The following is a 13,723-nucleotide window of genomic DNA, read 5'->3' on the forward strand; positions in this document are numbered from 1 at the left end:
TAAGGGCAGCAAGAGAGAAGAAAATAACCTATAAAGTAACCCCCATCAGGCTTTCAGCAGATTTCTCAGCAGAAACCCTACAGGCTGGGAGAGTGGAATGATATATTCAAAATACTGAAAAACAAAAACTATCAGCCAAGAATACTCTATCCAACAAAATTATCCTTCAGTTATGACGGAGAAATAAAAGCTTTCCCAGACAAACAAAAGTTGAGGGAGTTCATCACCACTAGACCTGCCTTACAAGAAATGCTGAAAGGAGCCCTCCTCCTGAAACAAAAAGGCAAAGGTTTACAAAGCTTTGAGCAAGCAGATAAATAAATAAATAGATAAATAAAATTGAAGGAAAACCTAATTAAGATGCCAGCTACTAGATCATTGAAAATAATTTTTGATGTTAGATTATTATATGGTTTTTATCAATAGCTCAGAGGTGTTCAAAGAATTGGCTGAAATTCCTATAATGAAATTTCTTTCTTTCCCATCTAATTTATGCAAATTAGTTTTCTCAGAGCTTGTCTATAAAAATGAAAATTAGGAAGAGAATTAATGTTGAGCCCAGTCTCATTCTATCAATAAGTAATATTCATCCACAGATATAATAATTATTTGAAAAATTCAGCCCCACCAATGGTCATTAAGAGATATCTTTCCAATAATATTTTACTTTTTATGTTCAATAATTATTAATACTTAAAATGATACTTAAAATTACATTTAAAATAATTCAAAATAATGTTGTTTTGATAAATTGTGAACTAATAATATTGTAATGATAATTAAATCCAGAAGAAATTTAACACTTAGAGTCCTATGGAACCAAGAAATAATTTTTTTAATTAATGTCAGTTTATGTATATATTTTTGTTGCAGCTAAGAATGATCAATAAAGCATAAAATATAGCAGGATACAATTCTATGAGAAAAGTAGAATGAAAATATGAGCACTAGAAGAAAAATGAAAATTTAAAACTTCCAATGGTTAAAGAAGAACTTGTTTGGGTATTTTTTAGTGGATGATTATAAATATCAAATTGCTCTGAAATCTGCATTCCATTTGATACATATACAAACCTCATGTAAGAGTTTAAAATGTCAGTGTTTTCTACCAGAAATCATATCTTTTGCACTATTTAAATTTAAGATGAAATATTTTGGATATCAACTTAAAAATGTGAGATAGGACAGACACATAGTTTTTGAAAATGCTTTTTGTCTATTTGAGATAAAAAAGTGTGAAGACCACTGCCTGGAGTAAGAAGAAAAGGCTTGGGCCTTGAGCCATGTGGATGGGTGCCCAGGAAGACGGCAGGGGCAGGTAGACAAACAGGCAGCCCCCAGAAGACAGGGTGGACAAAGGGCCCCACCAGGCTGACTCCAAGCCCTTCCCTCTCCCAGAGCCTCCCTAAGTCCCTACTCCTGGGATTCCTCCCACTAACCTCAGGGTAGAGTGCACATGGAGAGAGGGGAGAAAGAGCCCAGAGAAAGTCCTGTAGGCATGGAAGCTGGCATGGCACCCAGAGGTGAACTGCCCCAGCTCCTCAAGGGAAAAGTGTCAGCCCTTATGTTGTTTCAGAATCGTGAGTCATCACTGAGCTGGCTGCCTGCCCAAGCTTGGGCTTGGTCACTGGAGAAGCTGATGCCTCAAGGTGACTCAGCAGAACTACGAAGAACCCTTTGGAGGGGCTGGGAGCCCACTGGACATCTGGGAGAGATGATCTCCCTAACCCCATTTAACTTTCAGGATGAGCAGCAGCAACTGCACCCTCAGATCAGTTGGATTTCTTGGACATGTACTTCCACGCCATTCCTAACACAGAAGATCTTGTTTGTACTGCTAAAACATGAACCTTTGGGGAGATCCTTAGAGGCCAGGGATGTGGGGGGACTGTGGAATACTGCCACTGCAACTAGTCATCTGAAAATTACCACCCAATCCCAAAATTTGGATCTTGACAGGAGGACTGGAGCAGGGGATGCTTTGTTTTAAGAAAAGCAACCTGTTTTGTGGGGTTTCCAGCAGATCTATTTGCTGACTCTTTGGGAAGTCAGTGCACTCAGAGATGGAGAAAATCTGTGCAGCACCAAAGGAAACCTCATAAGCTCCCCTACTGCTTTGTGGCAATCCCTTCTCTCTCCTGCTGTGAGGCCAGCTATTACTACTGTCTCCTGCCTTCTCTCCACTTGCTGCCCTTTTTCCTCCTCCTTCAACGAAGCCTTCAGGTGGGAATGGTGATGAGACAGCCTTTCCTCTAGAGTCTAACCAGGAGTCCTGGTTTCCAGTGGCTGCTCTGTCATTAGCTTTCTGAGCCTAGACAAGGCATTTACCTCTCTGAGTCTCAGTTTCCCCATCTGAAAATGGATCTCCTAACCTGCCTGCCTCTTTGGAGATGTTGTGAGGTTCAAGTGAGCACAGCCACATCCATGCATTGGGACCTGCCCCCCAGCCTGAGGAGCTCTCCCCTGTGGACACCCACAGCCTTTAGGGTCATGCCTGGGCTTCCGTGGGCTCCCTGTCCCTCACCTTCTTCATCCTCCCCACACAGGCTGTACTGCCCCTTCTCTCCCCACCACAGGGTTAGCACAGGGCTGGACACAAGCTGGTCACCATCTTCCCTCAAACGTGAGTATCTGCCCTTTAGTGCGGCAGCCCGAAGGGAAGGCTGTGGTCTTTCACCCCTGCACCGTGCTGGGACAGCGGCAACTTCCAGAGTTCCAGGAGCGGGGGACTACCACACTGTCGGCCTTTTGTGCAGGGAGGAAAATGGGTCACCACTGCCTTTGTTTAGGGGATGGAGGAAGGGTTATTTCCCTCGAGAACGAAAACTGAGCAACATTATTAGATCGCTTTGATAATTAGATTTTAAAAATGAACAAGCAGAACAGAGCCACATCACTGGCAAGGGCCCGCTGATCCCTCCCGCCCAGCACATAAACAAATGGTCCTTCCCTGAGCTGGGCCTGCAGTGGCAGGCTGTATCTGAGGCAGGAGGTGAGGCCCAGGCACCCCAGCTCTGACTGAGAGAGGGACGCCGGCAGGACGGCTCCAGGTATAGCTGCTCCTCCTCCTTGGCTTGGTCTTCCCCTGCCCTCTCGGAGCCCCCAGCTCCTGGGAAGTCAGGCTAACTCCCTGAGGACAGGGCATATCGGAGAGCCCTGCTCTGCATCAGCCCTGTATGGTACATTATGGAATGTTTTAGCTCCATTTTTGCCCAAGACTTGAATCTCGATTTCTTTCTTCCAAAGCCAGCTGCACCAGTCCCTCTTCGTGGACAGAGAGGACTCAGGATGCAGCAATAGCCGGGAATTTAGTCAGGGCAGCCAGACGGGCAGAGAGAACAGGGCTGAGACATGGGCTGGTGGAGGCTGTGGTGTCTGGTGATCCTGGCTTGGGGAAGGGGGTTCCTTCCAAACCTGTCCCAATTTTCATGCCTTTTCTCTGTCCCTCTATCCCTGTCTCCTCAGATAAAACGTTAGCTGTGCATTTTGACAAGCCAGCAGGACGAGAAACTCTTTACATAAAGGAGGTGCCCACACCCAGCCCAGGAGAGGTGGAAGTCCTCCCGAAGGTGGTGGCCAGCGCCCTGAACGGGGCGGACTTCCTCCAGGTACCCAGTCACTGTGGGGTGGGGAAGCTGCTCGGATCCAGAACTGACCCTGCAGCCACGGCTGAAGGGAGCTTGGGGGTGCTGGGCCAGCGGCGGCTAGTCGTGTGGTTTGGATTCTCACCGTGTGTATCACACTCAGGAGAGGGATTCCAGCATCCACCATCGTGCCCTCACTGAGCTCCTTACCCAGCCCCGCCCCTGAGAGCCCTGCTGGGGAGTCAGCATATACATCAGCAAGGAGAGAAACTGCGCTTTGTTGAGGGCCCACTCTGTGCCTGGCACAGTGCTAAGTGGATTCCTTTATTTAACCTTCACAAGACCTAAGGATATTTTTGTCTCCTTTTCAGTGATGAGGAAAGTGAGAATAGTAGCCAATATGCTGCTCAAACCAGAAACCTGGAATTTTCTCCCTTTCTCTCTCCGCCCCGCATCCGTGTCATCAGCATGCGCCCTTGCTACCTCTGTAACAGATCTGGAATCAGTCTCCTTCTCCCCATTGCTCCTGAAGCCATCCAAGTCCAAGCCAATATTGCCTCTTACCCCGGTGCTTGCGGTCCATACTCCACAAGACCAACACATTTAGGATAAAATGGAACTGCCTACCCACTACAGGGCCCTGCTGGTTTGGCGCCAACACCTCTGCAACCTGGATTGGAGCCCCCCCCTCTCACCTATTCACCGCCCTCCAGCCACGCTGGAATTCTTCAAACGCTTCACACACTTTCTGCCCCAGAGCCTTCAATTCGCCTTTCCCAACCCCTGGGATGCTCTTCAGCCATTCTTTGTATGTCTGGCTCCTTCTCTTTCAAGTCTCAGTTTAAATGTCACCTCCTCAGAGGTTTTCTGACTACGCAGTCTAAAATAGTCCCTCCAACTAGTGTCTCTCAGCAGGCTGCTGTTGTTCACAGACCTTGCTCCAATTTGTGATTATATATTTGTTTACTTCTTTAAAGTCTGTCTTTCCCCACTGAGCTGTAAACTCCACCAGGACAGAAGCAATCTGCTTTGCCTAGCACAGGGCCTGACACACACTAAGCACGCAGTAAATATTTGTGGTATGACTGAATAAATGGCAGACAGAATTTGAACGCAGATCCATTAGGCCCAAGAGAGCCAACTGGCAAGAAGCAGGGGATTGATCTGTGTGTGAGAACAAGTGCCCTCATGCCAGTGTGAGAGCCAAGGGTCACGGGTCCCTTTGCTTGGACCTTCTTCTGATCCAGGTCCTGGGCTGTGTCAGGCAGCAATGCTGTGTGACCACCAGGCAGGGACTGAGCTCGGTCTCTACAAGCTGCGGCCTGAATTCATGCCACCCCGTGCCAGCCAGGAGAGACTCAGAGAGCCAGTTTGCATGACATTCCCCACTGCAAGATCCAGATTCAAGCCAGAAAATACCCCCATGATAGCCTATCTTCTTGTGGAAACGAAGTTCAGAGAAAGAGAAACAAGGGCCGAGATGGCAGTGGGTCCCCCTGCCCCATTTCTCAGGGTCTCAAACCTCAGCAAGCCGTGCCCCTCATCCCAACTCCTCCTAGCTGCCTGACCCCCTGACCCCCCACAGCACTGACAGCCTGACTGAGAGAATGACTGGGGAGACCTGGAGGGGCTCTCTCCAGAGCAACTATTTTATTTTTCTTTTGTGAGGAAGATCAGCCCTGAGCTAACATCCATGCCAATCCTCCTCTTTTTTTGCTGAGGAAGACTGGCCCTGGGCTAACATCTGTGCCCATCTTCCTCCACTTTATATGGGACGCCGCCACAGCATGGCCTGACAAGTGGTGCATCGGTGCGCGCCCCGAGCCAAACCCAGGCTGCCAGCAGTGGAGCGCGCGCACTTAACTGCTAAGCCACCGGGCAGGCCCCCAGAGCACTATTTTAAATGACTATCTCTGAAAAGGTCCTGTGGAGTAGCTGTTTCTGGAATGACAGTTATTTGGAGAGACCATCTGCATTTTCTCCCATTCTAGAAAGGAAAAAGTAAGCTCCAAGCAAACATCCATCTCTCCCTCCAGCAACAAGGAGGGCTGACATTGGATCCCTCTCATCACATCCACTTACCTGTGCGCCCCGCTCTCTGCAGAGACAAGGCCAGTATTCTCCTCCACCAGGAGCCAGCAGCATTTTGGGACTCAAGGCATCTGCACACGTGGCAGAACTGGGACCCAGCTGCCAGGGGCACTGGAAGATCAAGGACCCAGCCATGGCTCTGCTGCCTCGTGGGGGCCAGGCTCAATATGTCACTGTCCCCAAAGGGCTTCCCATGCTCATCCCAGAGGGACTGTCTCTGCCCCAGGCTGCAGCCGTCCTGGAGGCCTGGCTCACCGCCTTCCAGCTGCTGCACTTCGTAGGCAAAGAGGCCCCCAACCCCCTGAACACCCTCTGCTACCAGCCCCGCTCTGTCACCTGAAGCTAACTGCTGACCCCACTCAGGCCTCCAGCTGCCCTACCCTCAACTCTGAGCCCCTCACTGATACCCCAACACACCTTCACCTCTAATCCCAGTGCTGACTGGGACCTGACTCCCGTGGAGGCAACTATGGACAGTTTTTATAACAAACATGAGGCAGAACCGAGGTTCTCAGAGCAGTTCCAGCTGCTTGTCCCCACCCTCAGAAGGGAGGCAACTGTCCTTAGGTCCTTCTGGTGGGGTCCCTCCCAGGCAGTGGAGGAGACCTCTCATTCCATTTATCTTATATAAAAAGGCATCAGAGGGGCCGGCCTGGTGGTGCAAGTGGTTAAGTGCGCATGCTCAGCTGCGGCGGCCCAGGGTTCGCGGCCGGATCCCAGGCGCGCACTGATGCACTGCTTGGCAAGCCATACTGTGGCAGCGTCCCATATAAAGTGGAGGAAGATGGGCACGGATGTTAGCCCAGGGCCAGTCTTCCTCAGCAAAAAATGAGGAGGATTGGCAAATGTTAGCACAGAGCTGATCTTCCTCACCAAAAAAAAAAAAAAAAGGTATCAGAGCAGCCCAGACATCTGTCCTGGGGACTGTCTCTGTCCCAGGAGCTCCCTAGACTCTTGACTCAGGAGCCCCCTTTAGAACAGTTCTGACATAACACACTCTTTGTCTGCTGGATTAATCTTGCACAAGCCCAGCTCTGATCAAGGCTCCCTGGGCTCCAAAACCTTTGATGGCTCCTCATATTTGGTGCACTCTGTCACCTAGACCCTACCCAACCCTTGGTTTGTCTCTCATCATATCCTCAGTGCACGAGATGGTTTGCTTCCAAAGCCAACCCTACACTTTCCCACCCCTGTGCCTTTGCTGGCTCAGGGTATTCAAACTTGGATTGTTGCCACAGGAGGTGTACAAGAACAGGAGACTGTGCTCATCCAGGCTGACACCAGACATGTGGCATGGCTGCCATTCAGTTGACCAGGCTGTTCAAAGCCATCCCTCTGGTGACCACGAGCCCAAAGAGAAAACTGAGATGGCCCAGAGGCTGGATGCCACAGTGGGGTTTGATTACAGCAGAGGACCTCTCTGAGGGGGCAGTGAAGGCCACACAGAGTATATATGTGCATGCCTGTGTGGGGGCCTGTGCGTTTGGAAGAAAGGCCAAGCCGATCCTTACTCCCCAGCTCAACCCTTCCTCTCGCGTCCTACTTCCTCCTCTTCCATATCGTTTCCTCTCCCTTCCTCTCTTGTATTAGTTATCTATTGCTGCATAACAAATTACCCCAAAACTTAGTGGCTTAAAACAGCAAACATCTATTATCCTACAGTTTCTGTGAGTCAGGAACCTGGGAGCAATTTAGCTGGGTCCTCCAGCTCAAGGTCAGGGTCTTACAAGGCTGCAATCAAGGTTCAGCCAGGGCTGGAGTCATCTTGAGGCTAGACTGGGGGACTATCTGCCCTCCAGCCCACTCTTGTGGCTGTGGGCAGGCCTCAGGTCTTTGTTAACTGCTACCCAGAGACATCAGTTCCTTGACATATGAGCTTCTCTACAGAGCAGCTCAAAACATGGCAGCTGGCTTCCTTCAAAGAGAGCAAGCAAGAGGGAAAGAATGTGCCCAAGACAGAAGCCAGTTTTTTGGTAACCTAATCTCGGAAGTGACATCCCATCACTTCTGCCATGTTCTACTTGTTAGAAGTGAGTCTATAAATCCAGCCCATACCCAAAGGGAGGGGATCACCCAAAGGTGTAAATACCCGAAAGTGGAGATCATTAGGGGACCATCTTAGAGGCTGCCTACCATATCTTCCTTCTCCCTCTCTATCATTCCCAACCCCCTCTTCTTTCTCCTTCCCAATCCCTTCTCTCTGCTGTATCTACCAGAAAGCCTGGAGATGGTCTAACCTCTCAGGATAGAAGAAAAATTAATTAGAAATAGAGAATATAGAGGATAAAAAGAAAGGAGGATAAAAATATGCTAATCATAAAGGTTAACACAATAACTGATCAAGTATTATGTATGATTCTGAGCTTCCTGGCTGCTTCAGAAAAAAATAACATGATCAAGAGTGGGATTCCCATACTTTGAGAGATTTGGGGGGACCCTTGAAGCTCCAGGGGCACTAGTGCCCAAGGGGTTTACATAGCTTTAATTATCAAAAGGAGGAAGCATACTGACTTCTCAGAGGAAGAAGAATGCCATTTTTGCTCTCTGGAGCAAGTGCTCAAGGCCTGATCAGTCTATGTGGAGAATTACCATGAGACACATCTCTTTAGCTTGAGATCTTCTGAAAGCTGAATGCATTAGCAGTTCTCCCTCCACTCTCTAGGACAACTAAGTGTACCCAGCCTTCCAAAGACTGACTTTCCTTCCCACTTTGTTTCCTGGCCCACAGGAGATGGGGCAAGACTAGATGGAGCAGGGAGGAGTTTAGGCATCTACCTCCTCGTGATAACTAAGCCATTTCTACTTACTACTGATGCTTTCTTATTCAAGATGTGGGTGTCAATGGGATCTTGGCCTGAATTGGTGGCTCTTACTAGGAGAAGAACCTCCGCTATTTAGCTGCAGATGGTTAATGGGTTCTGTATGGCCTCATGGGGGGAGCAGAAGTCAATGGACCACTGCTTTTCAAGCTGTTGTGTAAGCGAGGAAGTCTGCAGGCCAGTCTGCTGACAACAAGGTAGGTGACAGACAAGGGCAGAGCTGAACCGGTTCTGGGCACCACCTTTGTGTTATAACCTCCTGACCCTTGGTTTATACAATTCCTGCTTAATTACCCTTTCCTGACATTGCCAAATTTCCTTCCTCTGCATGGGACTCTAAGGGTCATCCTGACCCCTTCCTCCTTCAGAAGACTCAGTTCCTCATCTACTTTCTCATTTGACTCTGATTTACTCCTCAGAAGTAAAAGAAGAAAGATAGGAGGGAGGGAGGGAGGAAGGAAGAGAGGAAGGAATGGAGGAGGAGGAGGAAGGAACAGACTGGAAATGGGGCAAGTGTCTAGCCCATGCTACCTGCCTAGTTCCCTGAGCAGGTCTGCCCTGAGAACAGCCCCTTACCCAGGTAGTGCCCACCCCTGCATAGGCCAGACTCCATTCTCAGCAGACTGAACATCACAGAACCTCTTGAGATTTGGGAATCATTCTTGGGATTCTAAGGTAAATCATTTGGGGGTCATAGTGAAAGGGCTAGGTACAACAGGGGCTGTTTTTCCACCTTCCTGGCCTATACAAAGGTGGGGAGAATTAGAGCAGAGATGCAGCTTCTCCGACTTCTCCCATGGATTTTCTCTTTGTAAAATGCTGGCACTTCCCTCCCTGGCCTCTTTCAATGGCTCTAACTCTGCAATATCCCATTTATCCCATGAATGTGATCATTCGTTTGGTCAACACACCTCAATCGAACACTTATGTGATACGCACAGGGAAGGCTGAGATGACTAGGATACTCTAGGAATCCACAGTCTGCTGGGAAGAAAGGCAGATAATAGGGTGTTACAAGCATTATGAGAGAGGTATTATGGTAGACCAGAGGAAAGGGAGCCTCATTCTTCTTGAGGAGCCTTTTTGTATCAGGTATCTATTGCTGCATAACGAACCACTCCCAAATATTAGTGGCTTAAAACAACAATCAGGTTATTTGCAACCAATTTTGTAGGTCAATAATTTGGTCTCGGGCCAGCCACGTGGCTTAGTGGTTAAGTGCGCGCGCTCCACTACTGGCGGCCCGGGTTTGGATCCCGGGCACGTACCAACACACCGCTTCTCTGGCCATGCTGAGGCCACGTCCCACATACAGCAACTAGAAGGATGTGCAACTATGACATACAACTAGCTACTGGGGCTTTGGGGGGGCGGGGGAAGGAGGAGGATTGGCAATAGATGTTAGCTCAGAGCCAGTCTTCCTCGGCAAAAAGAGGAGGATTAGCATGGATGTTAGCTCAGGGCTGATCTTCCTCACAAAAAATAATAATAATTTGGTCTGGAATTAGTCAGGAAGTTCTTCTGCTGATCTCACCTGGGGTCATTCATGTAGCTGCAGCCAGCTGGCAGATCATCTGGAGCTACTCGGTCCAGGGGACCTCAGTTGGGACAGCTTGTCACTGCTCCATGAAGTCTCATTCTCTGGTAGAGTAGCTCAAGCTTCTCCATATGATGGTGAACAAGTTCCCAGTAGCAGGAGAGGGCAAATTCACATGTGCACACTTTTCACTGTTCCACTGGCCAAAGCAAGTCACACGGTCAAACCCACAGTCAGTGTGTGAGGGGACTAGAGAGGGGCATGGGTACTGGGAGATGTGCTTCACTGGGACCAGCAGTATAACAATCTCCTGTAATTTTTTTTTTGCAGGGAAGGAGTCGCCCTGAGCTAACATCTGTTGCCAATCTTCTTCTTCTTCTTTTTTTTTTCTCCTCAAAGCCCCAGTGCATGGTTGTATATCCTAGTTGTAAGTCGTTCTAGTTCTGTGTGAGCCACCACCACAGCATGGCAACTGACAGACAGGTGGTGTGGTTTTGCGATCAGGAAACGAACCCAGGCTGCTGAAGCAGTGAGAGCCCCAAACTCTAACCACTAGGCCATCAGGGCTGGCTTCTCAATTTTTTAGGTTTATTTAATTTCTTTTACATAGCTCTGCATATAAAGTGGAGCTTAATTCTAAATGTTTTAATTTAATGTTTATTTAATTTCTTTTACATAGCTCCACATATAAAGTGCTTAAAAGTTACACTTTTCTCTCTTTTCCTTTTTTATTTTGTTCCCTACCTCCCATGACAGCACCCTCTCCGAGGTAATCTGAAACAACTTACATATAAAAAATAGCTATATATTAAAAGATTCCATCTTCTTGCATGCTCATGTAACTCATATAAGTGTGTGTGTATAGTCACATACACGTGTATAGGGATGTTTTGTCATTGTTTTACCAAAACATTACTCTCATTAAACAAATGTTTCATGGAAATCCTCTATGCCAACTGCTATAACTTAGGTCATTTTTCAAAAGGATGCATAGTATTTGTCATTTATCCAGCCATTTCCCTAGTGATGGGATCTATTTTGTTTCTAGATTTTTATCACTATGATCAATACTGCAATAAAATTTCTGTACATACGTCCTTACATATTGGTGATTTTTACTTCTATAGAACAAATACCTCAGATGTAAGTAGTATATTGTCAATGTTATCATTGTTATTATAGTGTTTTCTGATATCTAGTAATATAGATCTTCCTTACTATTGTTTTTCATATATTTCTTGGCCATTTGGGGGGATTTATCCTTCCACATAAACTCTAACATCATTTTATCCAATTTAAAAAGATCTTGCTGAAATTATAACTAAATTTACAATGAGTGTATATATTAGTTAGATTTGACAATTTTATGTACTATCTTCTCATCCAATAACATGGTATTGTTCCATTTGTTCAGATCTTGTTTTCTTTTTTTTTTCTTCACATTTTCTTTTTTTGTGTGTGTGAGGAAGATCAGCCCTGAGCTAACATCCATGCCAATCCTCCTCTTGTTTTGCTGAGGAAGACTGGCCCCAGGCTAACATCCGTGCCCATCTTCCTCCACTTTATATGGGATGCCACCATGGCCTGACAAGCAGTGCATCAGTGTGCACCTGGGATCCGAACCCGGGCCACCAGCAGCAGAGCGCGCGCACTTAACTGTTACCCCACAGCGCCGGCCCCCAGATCTTGTTTTCTGTTTTCCAATATAGTTTTATAGTCTTCTACATATAATTCCTGTCCGTTCCTTGTTAAACTTATTCCTAAGCTTTTTACACCTTGTGTTGTTTCTGTAAAAGGGATATTTCTCCCATTTTTATTTCATTTGTGTGTGTGTGTGTGTGTGTGTGTGTGTGTGTGTAAGACCAGCCCTGAGCTAACATCTGATGCCAATCCTCCTCTTTTTTGCTGAGGAAGACTGGCCCTGGGCTAACATCCATGCCCATCTTCCTCCACTTTATATGGGACGCCGCCACAGCATGGCTTAACAAGCAGTGCATCAGTGAGCGCTGGGGATCCTAACTGGCAAACCCCGGGCCACCGCAGCGGAGCGCGTGCACATAACTGCTTGCGCCACAGGGCGGGTCCCATCCCATTTTTATTTCTAAGTACTTAGCTGGAGTAGAATAAAGCTATTGCTTTTGGTGTATATATCTTACACCCAGACAGCCTAACAAATTATCTCATTAATGTTAGTTAGTTAGTTTGTTTTTTTACCAGCATCTCTTGGGTTTTCTAGGTCTACAATCATATCAACAGCAAAAAGAGATGGTGTTTTTTTGTTTTTTGCTTTTTTTTAGGAAGATTGGCCCTGCGCTAACATCTATTGCTAATCTTCCTCTTTTTATCTTTTCTCCCCAAAGCCCTAGTACATAGTTGTGTGTCATAGTTGTAGAGTTGTGGCTCTTCTGTGTGGGACACTGCCTCAGCATGGCTTGATGAGCGGTGAGTAGGTCCGTGCCTAGGATCTGAACTGGCGAACCCTGGGCCGCCAAAGCTGAATGCGCGAACTTAACCGCTACACCACCAGGCCGGCCCCCAAAAGAGATAGTTTTATCACTTTTACAGTGTTTATATCAGTAACTTCCTTTTGTTTGTGTATGTATATGTTAGTGCATTTACTAAAACTTCCAAAGTAATGTTAAGTAATAATGTCAATAGCGGGCATCCCTATCTATTTCCTGATATTAACTGAAATGGTTTTAGTGTTTTTTCATTTATAATAGTATTTGCTGTGGGTTTTTGGTAAAGAGCCCACTACTCCTTTTATTCCTATTTCACTTGCAGTTTTATAACAAATGGCTTCCGGGTTTAATCAATGCCTTTTTAGTTTCTATTGATTTTCATATGGTGCTTTCTCCTTTAATTTGTTGATGTTAGAGTTATAGTGATAGGTTTTCTAATGTTGATTTTGTATTATAGTAATTGTATATTATTCTTTTGATAAATCGCTAAGTTCCCTTTGCTAATTTTTTAAAGAAAATTGTGTCTTTATTAATCAACTTTTGCTACAAAAATAAACTACCTCAAAAAAAATTTTTTTTTTTTTTTGGTGAGGAAGACTGGCCCTGAGCTAACATTTATTGGCAATCTTCCTCTTTTTGCTTGAGGAAGATGGTCCCTGAGCTAACATCTGTCCCAGTCTTCCTCTACTTTGTATGTGGGCCACCACCACAGCATGGCTGATGAGCAGTGTGTAGGTCTGCGCCTGGGATCCGAACCTGCGAACCCCGGGTCACCGAAGCAGAGGGCACGAACTTAACCACTATGCCACCGGGCCATCCCCCACCTCAAAATCTTAACAGTTTATAACAACAAATGTTTGTTTCTTACTCAGTTATGGCCATGCTGGGCCCTGCTGGGCTCTCCCGGGCTTGGCCCGGACAACAGGTTGGGTTCAGGTCTGCTCTGTGTGTCTCTCACTCTGGGAGAAGCTAAAGGAGAGACTACCCTGTAGATGGCAGGAGGGCAGGAGGGCTGATGGGAACTGACCATGTCCTTATCACTCGTACCCATTCCACTGGCCAAAGCAAGTCACAGGGCCAAACCCAACAACAATGGTGTGAGGGGAAAATACTCCTCTACTTGGCAGGAAGGAGTAATTTTGGTAGAAAATCCTCCATTCTCTCTAGAGTTTTAAATTTGTTGCCATAAAATTACCATGTAATTTGATTTTATTCTTCTTTAAATCACTC

Source organism: Diceros bicornis, chromosome 12 (assembly GCF_020826845.1).
Source record: "Diceros bicornis minor isolate mBicDic1 chromosome 12, mDicBic1.mat.cur, whole genome shotgun sequence".
Taxonomy (NCBI): Eukaryota; Metazoa; Chordata; class Mammalia; order Perissodactyla; family Rhinocerotidae; genus Diceros; species Diceros bicornis.